The following is a 24,823-nucleotide window of genomic DNA, read 5'->3' as shown; positions in this document are numbered from 1 at the left end:
CTGTTGTAGACCTACAGCTAAGACTTTACTATATACCCAATGAGTGATCGTCGCCTGTTTTTGCACAGATGGTGGTGAGACCAGATATGCTCCTCACAGATGGCGTCTCATACCGACTTCACAAGCACATCCCACCGTGCATTGGAAACATGGTGGAATGTACCTGTAAGGTGTGAGGTGCCCTGTGAGAAACAGATCCCAATGAACCCACATGATGAGATGTCTACTAAACTAATTAATAATGTAAAAACGATCTAGAAATTTATTTACAGCCATTAGATCGATGTGTACAATATTATCAGTGTGTCCATTTTGTGATCCACATTATTAATGTCCACCGTTTTTTTTTTTTTTTTTTTTTTGAGAAGTACAGACAGGCCCAATGAAGATTTCTGATTTCCACTGCTGAGCTATAAACATTTAAAAGGTCAAAAACCCACACTCTATGTGAGAAACAGATCCCAATGAATCCACCTGATGAGGTGTCTACTAAACTAATTAATAATGTAAAAATGATCTAAAAATTTATTTACAGCCATAAGATCGATGTGTACGATATTATCAGTGTGTCCATTTTGTGATCCACATTATTAATGTCCATTTTTTTTTTTGAGAAGTACAGGCAGGCCCAATGCAGATTTCTGATTTCCACTACAAAGCTATAAACATTTAAAAGGTTAAAAACCCACACTCTATGCACCCATACTCGCCCGTGAATTGGCATCAATTCCGAGTTGGCACCTACCCCAAATGTACTTTGAGCCTACAAATTCTGACCCTAGGTTGAACCATCATTCTCTCTTTTTCTGGGTTAGGTGGTGCGGTTTTTCCTTGCACCTCTCCCTCTCCCTCTCCCACTACGGTAGTGAGCCCACAAGCCATAGTTGACAGTTGCTTGCCGCCCATTAAAATCATCCAATAACTCGATCATTGTTGTTTTCATCAATGTTTTTAAACCACCATTGACCCGAACGGTTGGACCGTTTGGCCTGGAAACCATCCAGAGAGCCAATTCCGTTTCACCCCTAACCCGTTATTGGGTCAAAACACATTGACTTCATAAAAAAAACGCTAACCCGGGCAGTCAAACCGTTGACTCGTTTGACCCGGCCAGCGATTTGCAATATAAAGTTGTAGAGAAGAGAATTTAGATCTAAGATCCAGTCTGAAACACGAACTTAGATCTGGGATCTAGCACAAAGAGAAGAAGAAGAAGAAGAAGAAGAAGAAGAAGAAGAAGAAGAAGAAGAACACTTTCTTCTACAGGAGTTTTAGAGAAATCGATCTCAGATCTGAGATCCGAGAACTTAGATCTCAGATTTGAAATCCAAGAACCCAGATCTCATACTTGCATCTTTTGTCGTTGCCGCTATCATCGCCAGTGAGCATCCAATCATCCTCCTCTTCCTTCTTCTTCCCTCCTTCTCTCCTTCCTTCTTCTTCTTTCTTTTTTTCTTTCTCAGCCGACAACAATTCTCCTTTCTCCTTCTACTTTCTAGCTTTCTCAGCCGACATCTCTTCTTTCTTATATGAGGTTTGCATATTAGGGCAAATCTCATATAAACATTTGCCCTAATATGCAAACCATCTGAACCGTTTGGCTCGGATAGTTGAATAGCTGACCCAGAAACCGGTAGCTAGAACGGTTTCATTTCTAGGTCGGTTTTTAAAACCTTGGTTTTCATAATTTCATTGTTGTGACCCCAGTTCGCTGATCACATCTATCTGCTGCTTACTAGTTTTGCTATTAAGTATGGGAACCAGTGATTTCCATTTGCTTGATTCGGTTGCAATATTGCTATGTAGTGGCACTCCTCTAGGCTGAAAATGGTCCATGGTGCTGTTTCTTTTCTTTTCTTTTTTGTGTGTTACACAAGCCATAGTAATACGCCCCCAAACATCACTAAACCAAATCAAAACAAGATCCTTAGGAAGATTATAAGGATTAAAAGAAATCGACCCATTCAAAAAATAAAAAGTTCTATTTGCAATCCAATCTAATGCTTGATTTGCCTCTTTGTACATGTGCCTGTAGCTAATACCACTCTCCATCTTGTCCTTCATCTGCAAGCACTCTATGATGATATTTTTAAGGTTCCAAGGAGGAAAAGACAACCCTTTGAAACAATGAATAACTAGGTTCGAATCCCTATCAATGATGACCGAGTGGTTGTAAAAGTTGACTGCTAAATTATGTGCTTCCCATGCTTCAGTCGAGTTGATCATGAAAGTGCTTAAGAAATAGCTTTTGAAGTCCAAAATCTCACCCAAGTGGTTCCTCGCGATGACTGCAACATAACACTTACCATTACTGTGATAAGAAGCATCGAAATTAACTTTAATTTCTCCAGGGTTGGAAGGGACCCAAATGATGGCTTTCCAACTCATATTCACCAAAAGCCCTCGGCGCACTCTTTTTTCAAACGGCCCCTTTCACTTAAATCTTTTTTACGAATTTCTGTCCACCATTCGCCAATTTCAAAGTTATTCCCATTAACTCTCAATATTCAAATGAAGATTATTCCAAATTTGATTCGGAGTACTACATTCAAGAAAAACATGATCAGTGCTGTTTTCAACTGTGTAATATAATTTCGGAGTCCCTAGTTAGGCAGTAGGCAGTCAGCCGGTAGATTGTCGTAAGATAAAATAAGACTAACCTCAAATTCTATAAAAAAAAACTTAAAGGCAATCATACATTCCAATCCAATAAGATAGTGTTACAACTTACAAGGTTTTGCAAAATAAATGGTTTTATCGTGGATCCACCGACTTTTTTTATGCCAATTATATCCTTATGGATCCGACCCCTACCACCTATACATGATCATATTTCAAACCAATGTTTTTAAAATCGGACTAGATTGGATGGTCGGAATTCATTCTATTTTAATTCAAAACCGTTATTTGACCAAAAACCATTGATTTAATCAATGAATCGTTGATCTAAATAGTCAAATCATTGAACCATTTGACTTAAAGAACGATTTTTGGCCATTATTTATTAATTTTTATTTTTTAAAATTTTTATCAAATCATCCATTTGGATCAGACGATCAAACTATTCAACTTGAAAGCTAGACGCAGAAGATTCCCTATCCAATCTGATTTTAAAAACCTTATTTCAAACTGGTCGATCGGTATTAATCGGAACGTGTGTGATGCTCAGATTTTTTGTTAAGCAAAATTGAATCAAAAGAAGTTTTACGACATTTCCCATTGGGTCAAGTCGAACCAAATCTACCCCAATCATTATTCTTTGGGTACGTAGTACCTACTGTTTGATAAATTTGTATTATTTTACATTAATTTTTGTTATTGTTAGGTAAATTTAAATTAATTATTATTATTTTTTATTTTAAATTAAATTTAAATGAATTTATATTTTCATTCATTATTTGTATGCAATGCATGTGTTGCATACGTATGTGTTATGTATTATTTTATGTATAAATATGTCCACTTTAAAACTCATTTATTAATATGATCGCATTATCAATTCTGGGGTGTACTGAACTCAGTATGACACCCATGCTTATATATATATGATATGACATTTTATATTATTTCACATATAAAAAAATTATATAATATAAAATATTTTAGAAATAAAACTTATATAATCCTAGGACGTACCGGGACTGGGCCCTGCCTATACCCTTACATAGATGATGTTCCCAGCCCGATCCATGATCACCGCTATTATCACCTAAATTGATTTTGCCAGGCCAGTCAGTCAATTGATTAATTAGGCGATGTCTGCGAGTGATTTAGTTAAAAATAAGTATTTATTTGTATTTGTTATCCAATTTTTTCAAGCGTTTTTTTTTTAAATAAATACTTATTTTATATTGGGCGTTTAGTGATTTTTTTTGTCTAATAAGCAATTAAATAAGTATTGATGACTATTTTGTCTTTCATTTTCTTTTAAAATTTTAAAATATATCCTTTAGAAGCACTTTTAAGAAAGTATTTTTATGAAAGCATTTTTGTAAAAGCACTTTTATGAAAGCATTTTTATAAAAAAGCATTTTTGTGAAAATACTTTTATGAAAGCACTTTATAAAACATAAAAGTACTTTTGTAAAAGTGCTTTCATAAGTGTTCTCATAAAAGTACTTTCGTAAAAGTGCTTTTATAAAAATACTTTCATAAAAATGCTTTCATAAAAGTACTTTAGTAAAAGTGCCTTCATAAAAGTGCTTTTTTAAAAATGCTTTCATAAAAGTACTTTCTTAAAAGTATTTTCATAAAAATACTTTTATAAAAGTACTTTCATAAAAGTATTTTTATAAAATTCAACTAGGGATAATTTTATAAGAAAAAAAAATTGAATAAGTGCTTATTGTATAAGCACCTAAAAAAAGCTGGAAATTTGAGCTTAAAAAATAAACCTTTATTTTTAAAATAAGCACTCATTTGGAGCTTATTTCCCAAAAAGTGCTTAATGGCCCAAATATGCACTTATTTTTAATCACTCCCAAACATGGCCTTAGAACTTACTATTTTCAACACCTACCTATAATGAGACTTTGCAATAGTTTTTTTTTTTTTCAAGGGTAAATTGCTGAACCCCCCTTGAAGTTTTTGATTGTTGATGAAACCTCACCTAAAGTTTGATAACTACAATCACCTCCCCTAAACATTCCGACATAGTTGAAAGTAGACCTCTTTGGTAGGGTTGTTCATAAGAAGACCCAACCCGACCAAATCGACCCAACCTGAGTCGGTCGGGTTTTCTTCAGCACCAGTTAGTTTCGGGTTATAAAAAATCATAAACCGATGATTCGGTTCGATTTCAGTTTTTATGTGTAAAAATCAAAACTGACCCGACCCGAACCGACTTAATAATTACAACCTACTTAGTTCTTCACTACCGAGTTCATCAAGAGGTATGTTGTAAACATTAAAGATGACCCAAGACCTATCACTCCATCAATGAATAAAAAAAGAGTGTATGAATAAATGTTTGTCTTTAAGTTTTAGTATTTCACCACTACTTATCTACAGTAATAGAGAGCATCTAAGTCGTCATTCCAACTCTGTAGAGCCAGAAATGAATAGCAACTGAGTCACCACTATGTAGAACCAAAACCGATCCAAATCGATCCAAACCGACTCAAACCGATCAGGTCGGTTTTACTTAATACAAAGTCGATTTCGGTTTCAATTTCAGGTAACCCAACCAGGTCGAATTGATTGGAAAAACATCAGTAAACCGACCCAACCCGACCCGTAAACTACCCTTGCCTAGTCCTTTGTATCAATTATCAAATGTGCTTAGTCCATTGACTATTATGAGATGTTAATTTGATTTGCCTTACAGCTCCAGGCCTGATAGGTGCATGACCTAACACGTGTTATAAGAGAGATTGGTCTTCGGTGTATAATGATGCAAATTTTATCTTATCCGGTGGTTATCTACCCTTACCTGTCCCAATAGGGTGATTTTCTTTTTTCTTAAAAAAATATATTTTGAGGTAGAGACAGGTTTGAGATTTTACAAAGGTATGAATATGGTATGATATCAAGTTAGACCTGACGCTCGCCCACCCACATATTGTTGGAAGTCATATATATTTTATGTATTTTGATAGTTTATGTATTTTTACATGTTTTAATTAAATAATTAGAAATTTTAATAATTATTTATATTATTTTATTTGTTTATGATTTATATATAACAGGAAATAATAAAAAATAGATGTGAGTTTGAACTCAATTCACCCACTCTCAAATGTAAGGCTGCAAATAAATCGGATCAGATGCGATTTGAATTTTAATTTGATCCGGTAAGAATCAGATTCAATACCTCCCTAACAATCAGATTGAATCAGAAAGGTTGATCATTTAGTTATTGAATATTATATATATTTTATTTATATAAATATATAATATATTATAATATATAATATTATATAAATAATATATTATATCATCATATTTTTATTATAATTCAGAAAATATTCATTCGATTGAATTTCGTATGAAATCCGACTAGATATGTCTTTTACCATATCCAATCCAATCCATTTGCAACTTTATTCGAATGCAGGAAGTGTAGGGTAGAAAATGTTTTATATTTTTATGTGCGAGTATGATTCTGAAAAGGGTAAGGGTCGGGAGGTGAATAAGGTATAAAATTTACAAACGTCACTGAACCCGCCCCGTTTCCAACTTACCGTCCCTATTTGTATTGCTCATTTTGTTAGATAAATCCTTGAATCGCTTTAATGGTTAAGAATAGACGGTACGAGAAAAATAATCAATTGCAATGGGCATTATTAGGGGTTAGAAATGACAGTTATGATTGATGAATAAGGCTCAGTTGCATTCATAACATAACGCTGAGTGGCTGAGATATAAATGTTAATGGATGAGGTTTGGATTGAAATCAATCTAAATTAAAATGAATTTGAAGGGATTGGACGATCCAGTCATTCAGGCATTGAATTGAACTGGTCCTAATATTTATTGGATTTTACATTAGACTCAGTTTAAGAAGTACAAATATAAATATGTATAGTGTAAACTATATATTTTTATTTTATTTTATATATATTTATATTATACATATTTATATTTATATTGTTTCCAAACTGACCGTTAGACTCCAATTGACACCCCTACGCTGAGAGCCTGCGTTGCTATCGCTTTAAACCTGCACCTCCTCTATAGAGGGATGTTATCCAGCTGATAAAATAGAACGTCTACAACAATGGTTTGACAAAACTCCACCCAGTAGTCTCACGAGCACTTTTCTTCATCTGGATCAGGATATATCTGATGCACCCGATCGATAATAAGTAAACGTGCGGAATCAGTTCCGAATCAGACCTTACAGGATATTGAGAATGTCCGGTCTGACACCATATGACCCAATTGTAATTGTTTTGATTGAATTCGCATCTGTTCCTCACATAGATCTCACAGCATGTTTTTGCCACATATTAGAAATATTTTCTGTAATTATATACTATTATTCATGGGAGATGTCCTCAGTACACAGTAGCACGTGGTTATGAGATCAGTGTGAGGAGCAGATCCCAATCCAATTTAATTATACTTTCAACTTGTAGGGTTGGACTATGATACTGGAAAGATATCAGATTTTAAAAATTTATAACCAATCAACCCGTATCATAAATTGTAATTAATCAGTTGATATTTATCAAAATTCATGGGTGGATTTTGATTGATCAAAACTATTTTATTATAATGTCTTTTTATATGTTTATAAATTTTTTCAATAAATTTTATTCAATGTAAAAATATACTTTGTAAAACATAAACAAAAGCGCAACCAATATTAGTGAATACACTATGGTTGAACTCTTAATATATAGTCTATTTTTATTTGTTTTTTCTGACAAATAATATAATATTAGTCATTAAAAGTTTAAATATTTTAGTAACTTTACCATCTCCAAACAGGGGTTTTATTCTGACCACATAAGGAGTCCGCGTTCTATGAATCCTCCAATGAGAGATGAACACATTAGCTCATGGGTATTGAAAATGAATTAACGGAGCATTCACCATTAACAGCCATTCAACTGGTTGAACCAGCCACTAACAGACGAAAAATTCAAAATGAGGCTTCCAAAACAAGATTTGGAAGCTTCATTCGAACTCCCCTCCCATGCTCTCTCATCCAAGCCCTAGCCTTACCCAGTGACTAGATCACTGGTGAAACCCCTGTGCATCGAACGTCCGACGGCAAGAAATCAAATGACAGTAAGTTCCTCCTCCGTATTTTGTTTGCAAGCTAACTCGTCAATATCATTTTTGTTTATTTTTTAATGGCTTGGCTATGAAACCTATTTGTTTTTGAATGGTTATGATCAAGCCGAATAACTCCTTCCTCTCTGAACTCCAAATTGCCAGTACCTTGTTCTCCAAATCCAAGACCCAAAAACATGCATCTCTCTAACATTTATTGATATTAAAGGTTTAAAACTGTAATCCCAACATTTTTCTTGTTGTGCCTTGTTTTTCCTAGATCCCGTTATGTATCATGCTCTAATTAACTGAAAGTTTGAAACTGGACATCTGGTGATTACTTGGGCCATAGATTACTTTCATGCAATTAAAGAATACACCCTCCAAATTCCTAAGACAATATCGTGAATTATTTGTAATTAGGTGTGGTTCTTGCTTTTGTAGTTCAATAATAATCTAGGCAATTTAATATACTTGTTATGGTAGGTTAAACAAATAAATGTTATTAATTGTAGAGTTGCATGCAATTGTCAGTTTTGGATAGATATTTTTATTTTGTAATTAAATATCCATAGTGCAAGGGCAATTGCTTATTACTTTCTGTTAATGTACAAGTAGAGAAATGATTTGGATCCCTTTGTTAGCTAACTCTTTGGCTGATTCCCTTGCCTGTAAAGGTATAGGTAGACAAGAATTAAGGTGGGGTCAATATCTACTGGGATAAAACTAATATCTGTTATGGGTTGGGGCACTTGATGGGGCTGGATCAAAATTTTCTGTTTTGTTTTGTTTCCTTTACTTGTAAATTTTATAATGTTTTATTTTCTCTATTAAGTTTTTTTTAATCTTGGCACCCCTCCAATTTTTTTTTATTTTTTAATTTCTTTCATTTTCACATACTTTCTATTTGAATCTGCTTATATTAGAGGTAGATGGGGGTCAAAAAAAATGGAGTTAAAGGACACAATATATAAATTGAATGATGAGGCAAGATTACTCACCGAGTTAAAGGGCACAAGTAAAATGACAAAGGTAGTTAAGAAATCATCCACCATCATGATCATGAACGAAACCTAGTGCCACTGGTCCACTAGGAGATGCACTTCCTAGGTTTCTTTGGAGTCACATTGAAGATGATAAGCAAGTACTTGGAATAAATTGCCTTTTCGTTGCCCAACCTAATCAGATAAGTTGGTCTCTAGTTTCCCAATAAAGTCTATGACATTGAAAAATTGTTGATAGTCATGGTGGGGGTCTTGTGATGAGTGAGCTGGTTTTGGGTTCTCATTTGGTGGGACAAATGTATCATTTGGTAATGTCAACAATAATTCCATCTTCATGGGCTTTGTCTGTCTTCTAGTTATTTCTCTAGGAATTTATATTCAACAAACTCATTGTTTTTCTTTCTTTTCTCCTAGTGGTAACATTCTACTTTCTTAATGGGGAAAATAAGTGCAATTGCGAAGAAGCCTTGTCACATAAACCAAAACAATTCACCATACATGAATAAAGAAAGTAGAAATAAGTACAAAAGTTACTACAGCATGGAGGGTCCCTGGAAAAAGCTTTAGTTTCCCAACTCCTTCACTTTCTAACAAGTAAAGGGTTTACTGATCTAAGGATGTAGTTGACAAGATTTCATTTTGATTTCTAAATATCTAGCCTACTTGACTTGACACAATAAATGCGAGGCCACTCATAACCCTTAAGACAATAAATACCAAGTCACTCATAATACTTATTATCATCCACCCTATAAGGATTTGAAATACAAATCAATGTATTGTGATTATGGAAGGAGTTGTTTTGAATATCAAAGACACTTCAAAATCCACATAGTTTGTTTTACACCTATCATGAGAAAGTTGTAAGTACTAAAATAACATTACATGTTTTGTGTTTGTAATAATATGATGTTTGAATGATGTATTGACTTATATGTTGCATCTATGTAGGTGAACAAGCAAAGTGAGAAGCATTGTGACTATTTTGAGTGAGTAAATCCCATAAGTTCTTCAACTGAAACCACTTGATCAAGGAATAATAAAAAAGATCTAGAGACCTGAATTGATGTGCTGAACAACTTAGTGGCTTATATGGATAGTCATTTGAAATGATTGGAGTCTTTGATATCTTCCCACCAACTACATATTGAAGGGATGGAGATCATGCAGTTTATAAACTATATTTATAATTGGGTTTCTTCTCTTGTATATGTATAAGAATTTGTCACTAAGTGCATGTATGTACCTTTTGTTTTGGGTAAATTGTACACTTTAGTGTAAGACTTGTTGGTTTTTGGATGTGGGAAAAAGTTGTGTTATATACACAAGTGAGGTTACTGGTCAATTGGTTTCATGATATTTTTTTGTTTGATTTATTTATTCATGTGATCTCCTAGACACATATGACACGGATTGCAAGTGAGAAGGGAGGGCAGAGGTCAGTTCTCATATTCTACTTCCGTGTGTTGAATTGTTATCAACAAAGCCATTCCTGGTTTGAACTACATCGAATGTGTTAGTAGAAACTTTGCAATCTAACTACCAAAGTCAAACACCGAAAAGCTAAAATATTGATAAACAAATATAAATGGCTATCTAAGTAGCCATTGGAAATACAGTTGTGTAAGCAAAAAAGCCCACTCTAACATTTGGAATTTTGAATCTATCTCTAATTCTCTTGTCAAAATAAGTAGGTGGATGCATGGAAATCTTCCTTTTGGGAGTGGTTGAGAAAAGGGTGAAGATTGCTCTTCTATTAAGCAACCCAAATACGGTCTTTTCACCAATTAACAGGACAAATATGATCAATATGATTAGCAGACCTTTTAAAGGTTACAAATCATTGATTTGAGATTTAAAGTGACTAACCATTTGATAGTTATTAAAAGTTCCAAAGAAGCCACTATAAAAAGCAAAAAAAAAACAAAAAAACAAATACCAAAACTCTTTTGTTTTCATCTAATACAAGAGCAATGTCACTCTTTCAATTAATAGACATCTACTTAGAGCAAGCTGAATTCCATCATCCCTGGTAGCACGAGGCAAGAATCATCGATACACATCTGAACAACTTGACATCTATTTGCAACACTCGAACTCGGTACCATTGATACAACTGCAACAACCATACTTTATACAAAAAGAAAATGATTATAAAAATGGGTAGGGGGATCAGACGAAGCCTGTATAGCACCAGGATACCCATTGCATGTATAGCAAAATCAACCAAGAATTCCTTTTTTTCAGAACAATGACACATTGCATGTATACCAACGTGTCATTAAAGGGATTACTGTAGATGAACAAACATCGACTAAGAACCTGTCCTAGAAAAGTTAAAACCATCAAAATAGATGAACATCGACTGAGAAATTATATGTCTTGGATTTGGGAAACAAGGTACGACGAAGAAGAAGAAAAGGAGGAACTTATTGTCAGTTGATTGCATGCCGTCGGACGTCCGATGCACAGGGGTTTCACCGGTGATCTGGTCACTGGATAAGGCTAGGGCTAGGATGAGAGAGGATGGGAGGGGAGTTCGAATGAAGCTTCCAAATCTTGTTTTGGAAGCCACATTTTGAATTTTTATCTGTTACTAGCCGGTTCAACCATTTGAATGGCTGTTAATGGTGAGTGTTCTGTTAATTCGTCTTCAAGACCCATGAACTAGCTTGTTTACCTCTCATTGACGGGTTCACGCGTCCAGAACGCGGACGGGTGGCAAGAACAACGTGTGGAGCTTCAATTCCAAAATCAATTGGTCACATGGAAGATTTGTCAGTCATTTTCACTCTTCTCTAGTTGGATGACACCGCCATTAATTGTTGTGGGAATTTGCTTTTTGGTTGCAGGGACGCTGCATGTCGGCCAGCCAATCAATAAAGTGCGCATGGAATCCATATCTTCAAGCTTTTAAAGATATAAGTGACGTGCCACATTTTCACTGGCCCACATCATTGCACTCCAAAGAACAGCAATTAGTTAACTCGATTGCCGGACCAAATTTGGTCAGCCCACAGTGCTTCCTCCAATGTGCTCCTTTCCGTCAAAGCTCTATTGCTTTCAATTCATGAGTACTTCGTGCCCCTTGGCCCTTGGGGAGGGTTTACGCTGCCACTTCTCATGTTGTATATGAGCCAAAAAAAATTGGAGAGTCGTGAATAAAGCCTTATTTGATGAAAATTTGGAAGGTTGAAAATAAGTTTACATGAGCCCAGATATAATTCACATTCAAGTGAAATTATCATAGGTGGCTTTTTGAAAGTGGTTACATCAATGCAGTTCGATCAGGGCAGAATTCCTTATGATGAAGGGGAATTTGGCCCGACCTTGCAATCACCCGACACGTGGTAAAAATAAGCAAATCGGGACAGTAGAGCGCCCGAAGCGAACACCGAAAGCAAGTCCAAGCTCACTATTGAGCCCGAACTCCAGACCACCCTACTAGGAGCCCGAGCTCCCTACCAAGAGTCCGAGCTCCCTACCAAGAGTCCAAGCGCCCTACTAGGAGTCCGAGCTCCCTATTAAGAGTCCGAGCTCCCTATTAAGAACCCGAGCTCCCTACTGGGAGTCCGAGCTCCCTGCAAGGAGCACGAACTATATTGGGCCCCAAAGCCTCGCGAAGCTATGACCCGAGCTGGCCCATGGCAGCTCGGAACACTCTCCAAACCGAACTCAAGACATCTCGCTCACTCCAACACTTCGCTTCCGAAACACCAGGCTGACCAAACGTACCTGACGCCAAGGACGTCCGTATCCAAGGGCGACGCACCTGACTGATTTGGGATCTGACGCCTGACAGCCGCACTTCAAACGGCCTCCTGCTATCGCCACCTGCCACCGTCGTTACTAGCCGCAGAGACGGCTCCGACAAAAGGAGTAGTGGCGGTTCTGTCCAGCCAGAGGAAATGACATCCGAACTGGCAGGAGTTCAGAAGTAATCATGCCCGATCTGACGGAAGCCTGGAAGTGAGTGCGCGAGGTGGTTATAAAAGGCTCCTACCCCCCAGGAACGAGGTATGCTAACTTTTGCGCTATCTGGTCTATCTTGCCTTTGAAAGACTCTAACTTGAGCTTCGGAGCCCTTACGCCGGGTTCTCCCCGGAGCTTCTCTTCTCCTTCCGTTTCAGGTCCCTGCCACTCAGTTCAGAGGCAAAATCGTTGACAGCTAAGATCGGCCGGATTGTGCATCATCACCTTCCAAGCGGACTCTTTTTCTTATGGCTTTCATTTAAAAACCAAAAAAAAAAAAGGGTCCATTTGATTTACAGTTGAAATCAAAGTCACACCAACCTCATGGCTAGATCCCACCATATAGTGGGAACATTCTCATGAATAATAACAAACAAATATGAAAAGTATTCCCAATATGGCTGAAACATACTGTGAGGTGGGTGTAAGGAGCGCTCTAAGAGCAGATCGGACCCAGCTCATAGGCAATTTGTTAGTTTATTATAGAAAGAAGATTCATAAAATGGGCCCCCAAGCCCAATTAGTTAGTGGCCGATGCTTTCATCGTTAATTATTGCCTAGATTGTTCTTGATCTTGGAGGCAGCTAGACCCTTGGGCCAGGCCAAATGGCAAATGTCAATGAAGATGGGATATAACCTAAGGAATTATTGCTATGTGCAAGATAATTGAGTTGGTAGCTGTTTTCTTTTCTGTATATCATTTTCATTATTGTCATCTAGTCTAATTAAATTCAAGTTTTGTTTAGTCTTTCCTTTATTAAAGCCACCGTGATTAAGTAAGGAGCCTATCATGCAACTAGAAAACATTGGATACAATGTTGGATGGGATTTATGACAATCTGAAAAGAAGAAAATGCGAGAAAGAAATAACTATTTAAATAAATTCAAAAAGAGCAAAACCTCGAAATCTCCAATTGGATGTTTTGGATAATGGAACCGTCAATGTATTAGGACCTGTATAATATTATTAAACAAAAATCTAACTGACAAGCCCCTATGATGTCTCTAATTAGGTTGTGTCAAACTGAGCTAACAATGCAACTTTGTATTTTGTATTATTTTTTATGTTATTTATTCTTTTTTCAAACTGAACCTAAAAGGAAAAGAAAAAAGAAAACTATGTTTCCTCACAGCAAAGAAAAAAAAAAGAAAATGTTAATTATAAAATGCTAATCATATATATTTAATACATAAACAACACAGGTTTTTAAACATTAGGGATCAAAGATAGGGAAATATTTTAATTGTTTTTTTATAATTCAAACATATTGTTATATGTTATATAATTCATATATATTATATATAAAATATGCAACTCTTTAATTCCAATATTTTTAAATAAGGATATATTAACGCATAAGCATGTTAACTGATCTTTTTCTCCATATAACTATTTTTTTATTGAGTGATAAAATCTTATATACTCGAATCCCATTTTTATCCCATATATACTAGGAAGCAACGCCACATATGTGTGTGTGAGAGAGAGATTAGAAGAAGCTCAGGAGACGCTACTGGCCTATATCATTTGGATGGAATTTTGTCTATTGTTTCTGATAAGCTCATTCAGATGAGACTGAAATTTCCTTTAAAAAAATTTCATCAAGATGAGACTGAGACAACCCGTAAAACCACTTGAACCGACTGTTGGAATGAATTATTGATGATGCATGGTGACATTTATGTTAATGGGACCTCATGCTTGCTTAGAGGGCGAGAACGGACAAACCCAATGGGCTATTCTATTTCTTATTATTTATTAAATTATTATTTCAAAGTCAAGAAGATAAGGTTAGGACATTGCAGTATTTTCAACCCGCGGTTGATCCGGTCGGTTGAATTGTTTGAACAACCATCTAATTAGGATTTTGGGTTTGGTTACGTTAAAATTCGTTAGGCAGTCAAAAACTGTTAACTTGGTTAAGAATTGTCCAATTTAGTTGGTTTAATCGTCCATCCATGTGATTTAGTCACTAGGTCTTGAGTTGTACACTCAATGCATGCAAAGTTCTAGAGGTTATGACTTTGCACTTTGATGTTCGATATGGGTGATCTTTTTTTTTATTTTGAGTAACTTTTCGAGACCTATGTGTCTCAAGACACCGTAGGCTAAAACCCTTTTTTGACCTTAAATTGCAAAAGTTAATATTTTTTATAAATAAAAAAAACTGAATTAAAAAACATAAATTTAATATAAAATAATATAAATAACATTATCTTAAACATAATTATATATTATTTATTGATAAAATATGTATGCACACATATATATACCTTAATTAAATACATGTGGCACAGCCCGACTTATTTGACTCAAACGGTCGAACTAGTGACCTGCAACTTGGAGACAAAAATGGTTCGACCTCCATATCAGTTTTTAAAACATTGGAACATTGTCTTGATAGATAAAAAATTGCTTTAGAATCTTCCACTGGCAACTTAATTGATAGCTCCATAGAATCTTATGCGTTCATCTCATTGACCTCTCATGGTGCAAAATTTGGCACCAATCGCATGTCCATAATAACTTAATTTGAACGGTTTTTATTCCGAAAAAAATTATATCGTTGGATGGCTACCTCTTTTTCACAAGTAATCCTATGGTTTTAGTATTTGCTTTATTTTATGATTTATTTTTTTCTCATAAATAAAGCTTGACTTCAATGGCTGACGAGGAATGCAGATAACATTCCATCAATATTTTACAATTCCATTCAATCCTAGAGACAAGAGTGATATAAGAGGATTTGGACTCTGATATGCCAATCCAATGCTATTTTGGTATCCAAACTTTTAAAATATGCCAATTCAGTATTTGTTGTTAACCAGTCATCAGCTACGTGTATCACGTGACGATATGCATAATTTAAAATTTTTGAAAATGTCAAAATTGTCCTTCAAAACACTGTTCATCATCTTCTTCCTTAAGAATTAAGATTGAACCAAAGCAATGGTGAACAACCCCAAATCCATCAAGAATCCAATAAATATGACAGAGAATTCCGCAATTGCTTTTTTCCCAATGGTCTTCTTTGATGGATGTTCCTTATCATCCAAAGAAAAATCAGCTCAAATTACGTTTGATGCTTTCTATAGCAGTGATTCAAGAAGAAAATTAAATGACACTCAAAGGGCATTTGTGTCTTTTCACATATCAATTAATGGTTGGTTAACGACAAGTATTGGATTGACATGTTTTAAAAGTTTGAGTATTGAATTGTCGCGTTTTAAAATTCGGGGACTAAAGTAACACTAAGCCCAAAGTACAGGACATTAATCGAGAATTTTCCCTTAAAATAAGTATTTATTTCCTTGACTTTGAATGAATTAGATTTATGCTTCATTTGGCATTCCTTATTTCAAGGACTTATTTCCTTTTTGCAGTTAAAAATTAAGTGTTCAAAGGAGGCATTTTAATAGCAAAAAGGAGATAAGACCTTAAAATAAGGGATGCCAAATGTAGTCATATTCTTCTTTGAATTCAATTATTTAAGTTATTGGTTTGAAATATCATAATTAACTAGACTTAATTCATACATTGCTGGTTCTAATTCATTAGATTTATATATACTACTTTTATGTATATTTACTGAATTTTGTTCCCCACCGAAAACCAGATCTACGAGTGAATTGCATTCAAATTCATATCTCCTGGATGCTAATGATCAGATTGGATTCAGATCCACCCCTACCTGAATTCAATCCGTTCCATTTACAGCCTTGATCTAGAAAATTTAAGCCTACTTAAATTTAGGCCCTGTTTGATTTCACTTTTATTAAATACTTCTTTTTATAAACACTTAAAATAAATACTGGGACCACACATTAGGTGGAAAATAAACATTTATCCTTGTTTGATAAAAAAATAAGGAAAATGTGCTTATTTGAAAAAGAAGTGCTTACTGAAAAAGCAATTTGAGAGTAGCTTTTTTAGCACTTATTAAATAAGTGCATGTTCGAAATTTTTTAGATAGTTCAGTCCCTGGTTAATTTTTTAAATCCTCGAAATACCCCCACGCATTAGAAAAACCATCTTCTTCCTCATTCGAACAGACCCGAATACACTAGTGGTGGCACCTCTACTAGGAGCGACCGGCGACCACCGATCAACCTAAAAACTGACTAGCAATTAGGTCGGTTTCACTTTTGGAACCATTTTTTCTATGCCTTCATGAATATTTTTTTTTGTGTTTTTTTAGGTATTTAATGTATGAAACGCTTTTGACATTGTTGTTTACCAGATCTAGTTTTTTGGGGGATTTCATGCCATTCTCACCGTACAATCGTCGGCGCAGGTCGATCATCCTCCTCTTTCGTTTTTGATTTATTATTATTTTTTGTGCAACATTTTGCTTAAAACCTTTTTTTTTATTTTCAGAGATAAAACAGTAATGTTGTGTTAATTAGTTTGGTTGTGTTAATTATTTTGTGTTTAATATTATTGCAAATTTGTGTTTTTATTTCAAGTTATGAATAACTAGTGATGCTTTTTTTCAAATTTAATTTTTTTCCTTAATTTGAATGTTGATTGTTTTAATTTTATTAATATGATTTTTTGTGATACTATTTTTTTTATTGCACATTGTCCACATGGCACTCAATGCATGGGCCCACATGGATTCCTATGTGTCATGTTGTGGTGATGTGACAAACTTCCTTCAAATGTATAATATAATATTGAAAACCATTGTTTATATGTATGGGTAAAATGGGGGTTAAAATTATCATTTATGCTAAAATAAGCACTTGTGAGAAAAATAGCTCATCAAACATCTCCACCCCATAAGTGATTTGACAAATGGATCACCAAACAATATTAAGTGATTGTTAAAATAAGCACTTACAATCAAACCATTTAATCGCCAAACAAAGACTTAAGAACAATACAACATTTTCTAGTCCTTGAAAAAATGTTGGGTGATGGTTATTTGGGAGTTGGGAGGAAGCATGAGAGAGATACCACATCGAATATAAACCAAATGAATTGTTTTTCTTATTGTAAGTTTCAAAAACAAAACAAATAAACCATGGATATTTTATTCAGAGTCCATTGACAGCTCTAAAATTCTTTAATTGCTCAAGATACATCGGGTTGATTATTATACCCAATTACCCATGGATATTTTACTATCACTACTAAAGAATAAAAGAATGTATTCACCCACTTGAGTTATCAAACAACCCTTTTAAATCTTTTGTTATTTTCTTCCGATGATCCTAAACAATGATTAAATAATGCTTATAAAGCTTGCTTATTTAATAAAGAAGTCCAGATGAGCTGGGAGTCTTCATGTGGCAAGCTAAAGGTGTAAAAAGAGTCCCATATTCCTCCTCTCACCCTTTGCTGTTAATGGGGAGCGAAACTTCAATCCCCCAAAATCCTCGCCACTTGTCCAACCTAAGTTGCATTAAGAAATTGATACTTTAAACAGCTAATATAGATTCCGATAGCACATGGAGCAAAATTAAAAAGCAGACTAACATCCTCAATTGGTGGAACTAAATATAAGAACAAAAAAGGAAAAGAGTTCAACAAATTCGTCAGCCTCACTAGTTTGCTCGGTTGATGGGGAATAAGAACGAGAAAGGTTTTATTAGATGTATTTAACACTAGACTGGATTTGGTTCTCACAAAATTTATCTTCATAGGCCCTCGGCACTTAGCCTTATATTTGGAACACTACATTTTTGTATTTATATTTTTTTTCATTCATAGGAAGATGTTTTAATGCACGACTGCACCATACAATTTTAACTTTAAATGTAAGGGCATGTATTATGCATGTGTACAAATAAAAGATAAAGATGTAAGTGAATTATCTAATCAAATTTAATTTTTATAACGTGCATCAAAATTAAGACAAATACCCACTTTATAATAGAATACAAATTTAATAATAATCAAATCAAACCTAAATTGGATATTTATTGGGTTGGTTTGAGATATATTCCCATTCCAATTTGATTTGAGTTGTTTCGATACCATTGCCCCTAACCCCAAATTTGATGTTTCTATCGTAGTAAACACCAATCCAATCCAATGGTACCCAACACGATCTTAATATTTGGAATGACACCTCCCTTCTATTATTTATTATCTGCCGCATTGCCGAATGCAATTTTAGGAATCATGAGAATCATTATTCAACTAGTAATCTGATGACAAATGGCTATCCAGTTTTAAGTTACTCTGTCTGCAATAAAGCTTTCGAAATCTACCTTCAACAGCCTCGGCTGTTAATAGGGTTTTCTCTCCATGACTGTCATGATGATAGGATTTGTTAATTAGTTCACCTATATTGTGCATTAATACCATTAGGCTCCGTTTGGTTCATGGAAAGATTTAGGTGAGATAGGATGGGATGGGATGGGAAAGTGTAAAAATTTATACTTCCCTTGTTTGGTTTTATATGGGGAAAATAATGGGAAAATATTATTCATCATCTCCTACCTTCGGATAGTGCCATCGGAGATGATGAATAATGCTTCTCCCAGTCTTCCACTACCCGCCACACTGTTGTATCATTGTACGCGATTACATTTCTGTGTAGTAGAAATGCGCATGCCCACAGATCCCCCGAAAGCATCTCCCCAGCAGAAGCGACTGTTGGGTTCAATTCGCAGATGACAGTTCACTGCCATTTGGAATGTGGTTGCCTTGGAAAGAGGGTTACTATCAGCTTCAGTATCGCTAGTTAATCTCAGCTTCAGTGTTCAATATCGCTAGTTAATCTCAGCTTCAGTGTTCAATATCGCTAGATTTTAGCTGGTTAATCTCAACTTCAGTATCGTTGGACCTGTTAATCTCAGCTTCAACCTCGACTATCAATCTCAGCCTCGACTGGTTATTATCACTCTGGATTTCAGCTTCAACATCGCTTCTCTGCTGAAGTGAAAGATTCTCACTTCGAGGGGCGTCGGCAGAGAACGTCACCTGGTGACCGTCCTCAAGGAAGGGGAGGTAGCAAATCGCCGATGGTTTTGGTGCGACCCCTCCAGCTCCTGCTTCTGGGTTCGAACGTCACTGTCACCGAACCAGCTCCTCTTCTGTATTTTCCACACAAGTCATTCCTCACTCCCTCCTCTTTCTCAAAATTTTCCACTGGGGTCGCACGGTTTTGGTGCGACCCCAAATCCACGATTTTGGGATCTGACATCCCACATATTTCTCATCCCATCCCTCTCTTTCCCTCAAAACAAATGAGAGAAAAGGGAATATTTTTAGAATATTCTCTTTTTCTCATCCCCATCCCACAAACCAAACGGAGCGTTAGAAGTTTGTGTGAACAAGTATGTCACGCCTCTGAATAATTTATTTAGAGCACTTCAAAGCAGCATTTGAAGCTTCAGCTCAGCCTTCTAAACAGGCCTTATATTCAATAGAGTGGATTATCAAATGACTAATGGTCAGTTTGGGATCTCTAGATTCTTCATGAAATATAGCTTATAAATTGTCTATGTAAGATCCACCTTGAAAAGCCAGAAGCCGTTGCATCTCATCCCTCCTAAATAGACACATAAACGGACAATTTTTCTTTTTTTTTTCTCCAATTGCAAGGGCTTTTTAGTGTGTCTAATCTATCACCCTTTGTCTAAAGTGGGCTAAATTGGAATAGGCTAAAAATACTCAAACACACATTAATAGTCTATTAGGGTGTGTTTGGGTTGATAGAAAATAAGAGAGACACAAAAAGTTATGGGTTGAGGCTAAGGGTGAGCATGGGTCAGTTCAATTCAGTTTCATGGCAGAACCTGGAACCTATCCTATAGGGGTCGGTTCTAGGTTTTTAGCATCGGAACCCACCCTGTGAAGGTTGGTTCTATCCTTGGTGGTTTTGGGGTTGGTTCCAGGGTCTACCAGTGGAACATATTCTTTCTTTACTCTCCCCCTTCTAGAAAAAAAAATGAAACATGGCCTTCAAAAACTTGATTTTCAATAATGATAATATATAGTTTAAAACTTATATTATTTTTATTGATTAAATTGAGTAATTTAATATGTAAATTATCATAATATATTAATATATGATTGAAATTTTGTCATTATAATTTAAATTTTATAAATATTACCTTTTACATTATTTATAATATATATAAATATTAAAATGAAAACAAATGATCAAATCATTTAATTTAACTTGATGGTCAAGTGAGACCATGACTTTTATAACCATGATTGTTTGGGCTCAAATCTTCACATCCTTATAAATACTTTGGGGTTTATTTCAAAGAAAGTTTAGTTCCAAGGCCGGTTCATCGGGTCAATTCAGGTAGGGTAAACCTCTACTCTAAAACCAATCTCGATGGGGGTCGATTCCAAGAATTTGGAACCAGACCCTACCCTGTAACAGATCGAGTAAGGTCTGCTCAAGGCCGGCTTCATTCAATTCCTAATAGAACCTACCCATTTGCTCACCCCTAATTAAGGCCTATGTTATAAAGGGTAAATTGCATATTAAAATATATGTACCCAAATTTTAAAATATGCCACTACAATACTTGGATTTTTGAAAACTGCCAAATTAGGCCCATTTGTTATCATTCCATCAATTATTTGATACATAGATATGATTTGAAACTTTCAGAATCTCAAAATTACCCTTTAAAAAATATACAGTTCATTGTTTTTTTTTCGAGAATACACCAGAACAATGATGAAGAGAATCCCAAACCCTTCACCAATCCACCTCCTCTTGAAGATGCCCTCATGCCATCGGAATCATAGTCAAGAATTCCTTAGCCCGATACTAAACAATCTTTGGACAAATGGTGCGAGTCCCCCCGATATAGGTGGAATATGGAAGAGATCAAGGAGTAGTTTGATAAATAAGAGGTCTATGCTCATATGCTAGCATATGCATGAAAGAGACCAATTCATCAGCTCTGCAAACGAATTTAATTGTTTACGATATCAAAGGGCAGTTTGATAATTTTACTACCCACTATAAAGTTCATTAATGATGTTAGATTAAAGTAACAATTTTCAGGAGTTAAAATATTAGAATAACACATTTTAAAGTTTGGATACTGAAGAAGTGAGATTATCCAAATATAAGGTACTAATCCGTAATTTACCTAAAAATAAAAAGTAAAAGAAAAAAGAGAGTGAAATACCAAACGTTGCCTAGAGGCAAGATTGGATTCCCAAATTTATCCAATATCTATCCATATTCTCAACCATCATCGTTTTCAAATTTTAATCTGATCCTTTTCGATGAAAAGTTTTGTTAGCTACGTTGCTTGACCCAGCAGGCCAGTAATAATGCGCATGGGTTTGTTTGAAGCTGAATCGCTCATGGCAATGTCGACGAGAAACATGGACCACAAAATTAAATAATAATAATAATAATAATAATGACCCAAACCTTCCAATTCCCTTTTTATAACTCTGATGACCTACTACAAAAGAAAATTAATATTGGATATTCAAATAAATCAACGTTACCTCGTGGTTTTTTTCCGATCAAGTGGAGACCAAAAATAAAGCTTGGTGTTGGTCGCTCCAAGGGAACCAATTAAGAGGAGGTTGGTTTAGTCATTAGTCAATACCTAGCTATTTATTGTATCAACCCTATGGGATCTTGACGACTACATCTCCTTTGCTTGGTAATTACTATTACTTGATCAAAACTGATAACGTAATCAAGTAATGAAAATCATTAATATTAATAAAACAAGCTACATAAGTCATCAGTTCATCACGCTAGAATCCACACCATGGCTTTAAGTTTCAACGAAGCATGATTCTAGGATACGCCCCATTCAGTAGAAAGGATGATCTATTGATTTGGCCCTCTTGAGTCTCTGGAATCAGGATTCAAGGGTGGGGATTTGATAATTCAAACGTCAAACACCTACAATCTACATTATCATTATGAAATGGCAACGTCATGGATTGGATTAACTACGAATCGGTTGGGTTGTATGATCTGTATGACCCACACTCCCAGCATTTTAAGGTTGCGTTTGGTGAGGCTTTTATTATTAAGTGCCTTAAAAAATGCTTGGTAAAATAGCTATCATACCCTTGCATTGGGAATATCTTCCCATAAAGGAGATGTTCCCAATACAAGATTCTAAAGGCTGTCTGTGTTAGAACGGGCTTACACTGATCTCATTGTCGTCCAATGCTAAAAATTATTGCTTCTCTTATAAACACTTATTAACGCAGCTAAATAGGGAGATGTGACAACGTCAGGACGCTTATCAAAAAAAAAAAAAGGGAAAACGGCTGATCGTTTTTATAAGATTGGATCTGATTGGTATAGGACCCGATTCAGTTTTTAAAGATCTTTTTTGGTAAATTGTTAAAATCTTTCCTAAAGTTTATATCCCTTGAATTTTTTGAAATAATTTCAAAATGAGTTTTTTTAGAATCTTTTAATAAAAAGCACAAAAATATCCGAAATATCAATATAATTATAATTGTGGCTGATTTTTACATAAAAAATAGGGAAAATCTATGATATGAAAAACTTTTTCCATATTATATCGGATGAGATGGACCAATTAACAATCGGCTTTCTATTTCAGTGAATGTGGGTTATCGAAGGTAATCGGTTTCAAAAATAATTTAAAATCACATTTGATAATAGAAAATCATTTAAAGATAAGAAAGACGTTAACATTTGCCGTTAAACGTCACCTTCCCCCTACTTCTCCGTAAACGATCAACCTACTCGGTTGCCTCTGTAACCTCATCTGCGGAGAGCAATGGCTTCAGAGAAGAAGCTCTCGAACCCAACGCGGGAGATCAAACTTCAAAAATTAGTCATCCACATCTCCTAGGTGAAGGTGGAGATCATCTCACCAAAGTCGCGAAGGTGTTGGAGCAGCTGAGTGGGCAGACCCCCGTTTTCTCAAAGGCTATGTACACCGTTCTGTCTTTTGGTATAAGACGTAATGAGAGCTAATCCTTAAAGTAGAGTGCTTACTTACCTAGAGTTCCTTTGTTAATGTAGTAATTGAAAGCTAATCATTTCATCCTTGAAGATGATAATTCGAGCACCATGGCCGGAGCATCGGCAATGAAATACTGCTCAACCCATCACTTCTTTTCCTAGACGAACCAACCTCTGGTTTAGACTCAACTACAGCTCTTAGCAAAATAGTTCAAATGATACACAATATTGCAAAGGTAATAAACCACGGCATTTCTTATTTTCTTTAATTTAGAGAACACCCTTCCTTGAATTTCAGTGTGGGGTTTTGTAGGCTAGAAAAGCAGTAGTGAGTACAATTCATCAGCCATCAAGCAGATTATTCAACAAGTTCGACAAGTTAATTCTTTTGAGTAGAGGCAATTCATTGTACTTCAGAAAAGCCTCTGAAGCTATGCTATATCTATCTTCAATTGGTTGCTCTCCTCTGATAGCTATGAACCCAGCGGAGTTCTTAATTGATCTTGCAAATGGGAACATAAATGACAAATCAATCCCATCTGTTTTGGAGGGTAAAATGTTACTTGGAAGCCAATTTCCTGAAAAACAAGATGGAAAGCCATCCCCTGTGGACGTCCAAAAGGTTATAAATTGATCATAAGACTAATCTTATGTCTGCTTATTTGATTCTTTTACTTTTTCATGGAATTCCTTCAAATATATCTGCATTCTGCCTTCTCTGCAATATCTTGTAGGTGCTTAAACAAGGATTTTAAACATAGAGAAGCAGAAGCTTCTGAAACCTATGATGGTTGATAGTGAGTCAGAGATACAAGGAAGGTCACATTCGAGAGATTGGGGAGCATCTTGATGGCAATAGTATTCAATTCTTTTTTAGGAGAGGTCTGAAAGAGAGGCGCCATGAATATTTAAGCTGTTTACAAGTCACCCAAGTTGTATCCACTGCGATAATAATAGCACTCTTCTGTTGGCATTCTGATGCTTCATCTCCCAAAAGGTTGCAAGATCAATGAAGTATATTTTAAAAGTATCTTCCCAGTCCTATTATGCTCTAGATGCTACTCTTTCAACGTTGTTCAGTCAATAACAACCAAGAAGGCTTGTAGACAAGGCTGTTGTTCTTCATTTCTGTATTATGGGGATTCTTTCCTGTATTAACAGTCATCTTCACATTTCCACAATTCAGTAATTTGTAATTTAACAGACATATGGACCATTTCAATT

General features: G+C 35.3%; 1 pseudogene; it reads left to right on the top strand.

Moving 5' to 3' along the window:
- Window positions 1-99: 99 nt before the first annotated feature.
- Window positions 100-24,795, top strand: LOC109114409 (ABC transporter G family member 22-like; annotated as a pseudogene).
- Window positions 24,796-24,823: the final 28 nt, after the last annotated feature.

The sequence above is a fragment of the Nelumbo nucifera genome, chromosome 3 (assembly GCF_055504915.1).
Source record: "Nelumbo nucifera cultivar China Antique chromosome 3, China Antique-T2T, whole genome shotgun sequence".
In the NCBI taxonomy this organism is placed as follows: Eukaryota; Viridiplantae; Streptophyta; class Magnoliopsida; order Proteales; family Nelumbonaceae; genus Nelumbo; species Nelumbo nucifera.
Note: the sequence above shows the minus strand (reverse complement) of the source record. Positions and strands in the feature narration are given on the sequence as shown.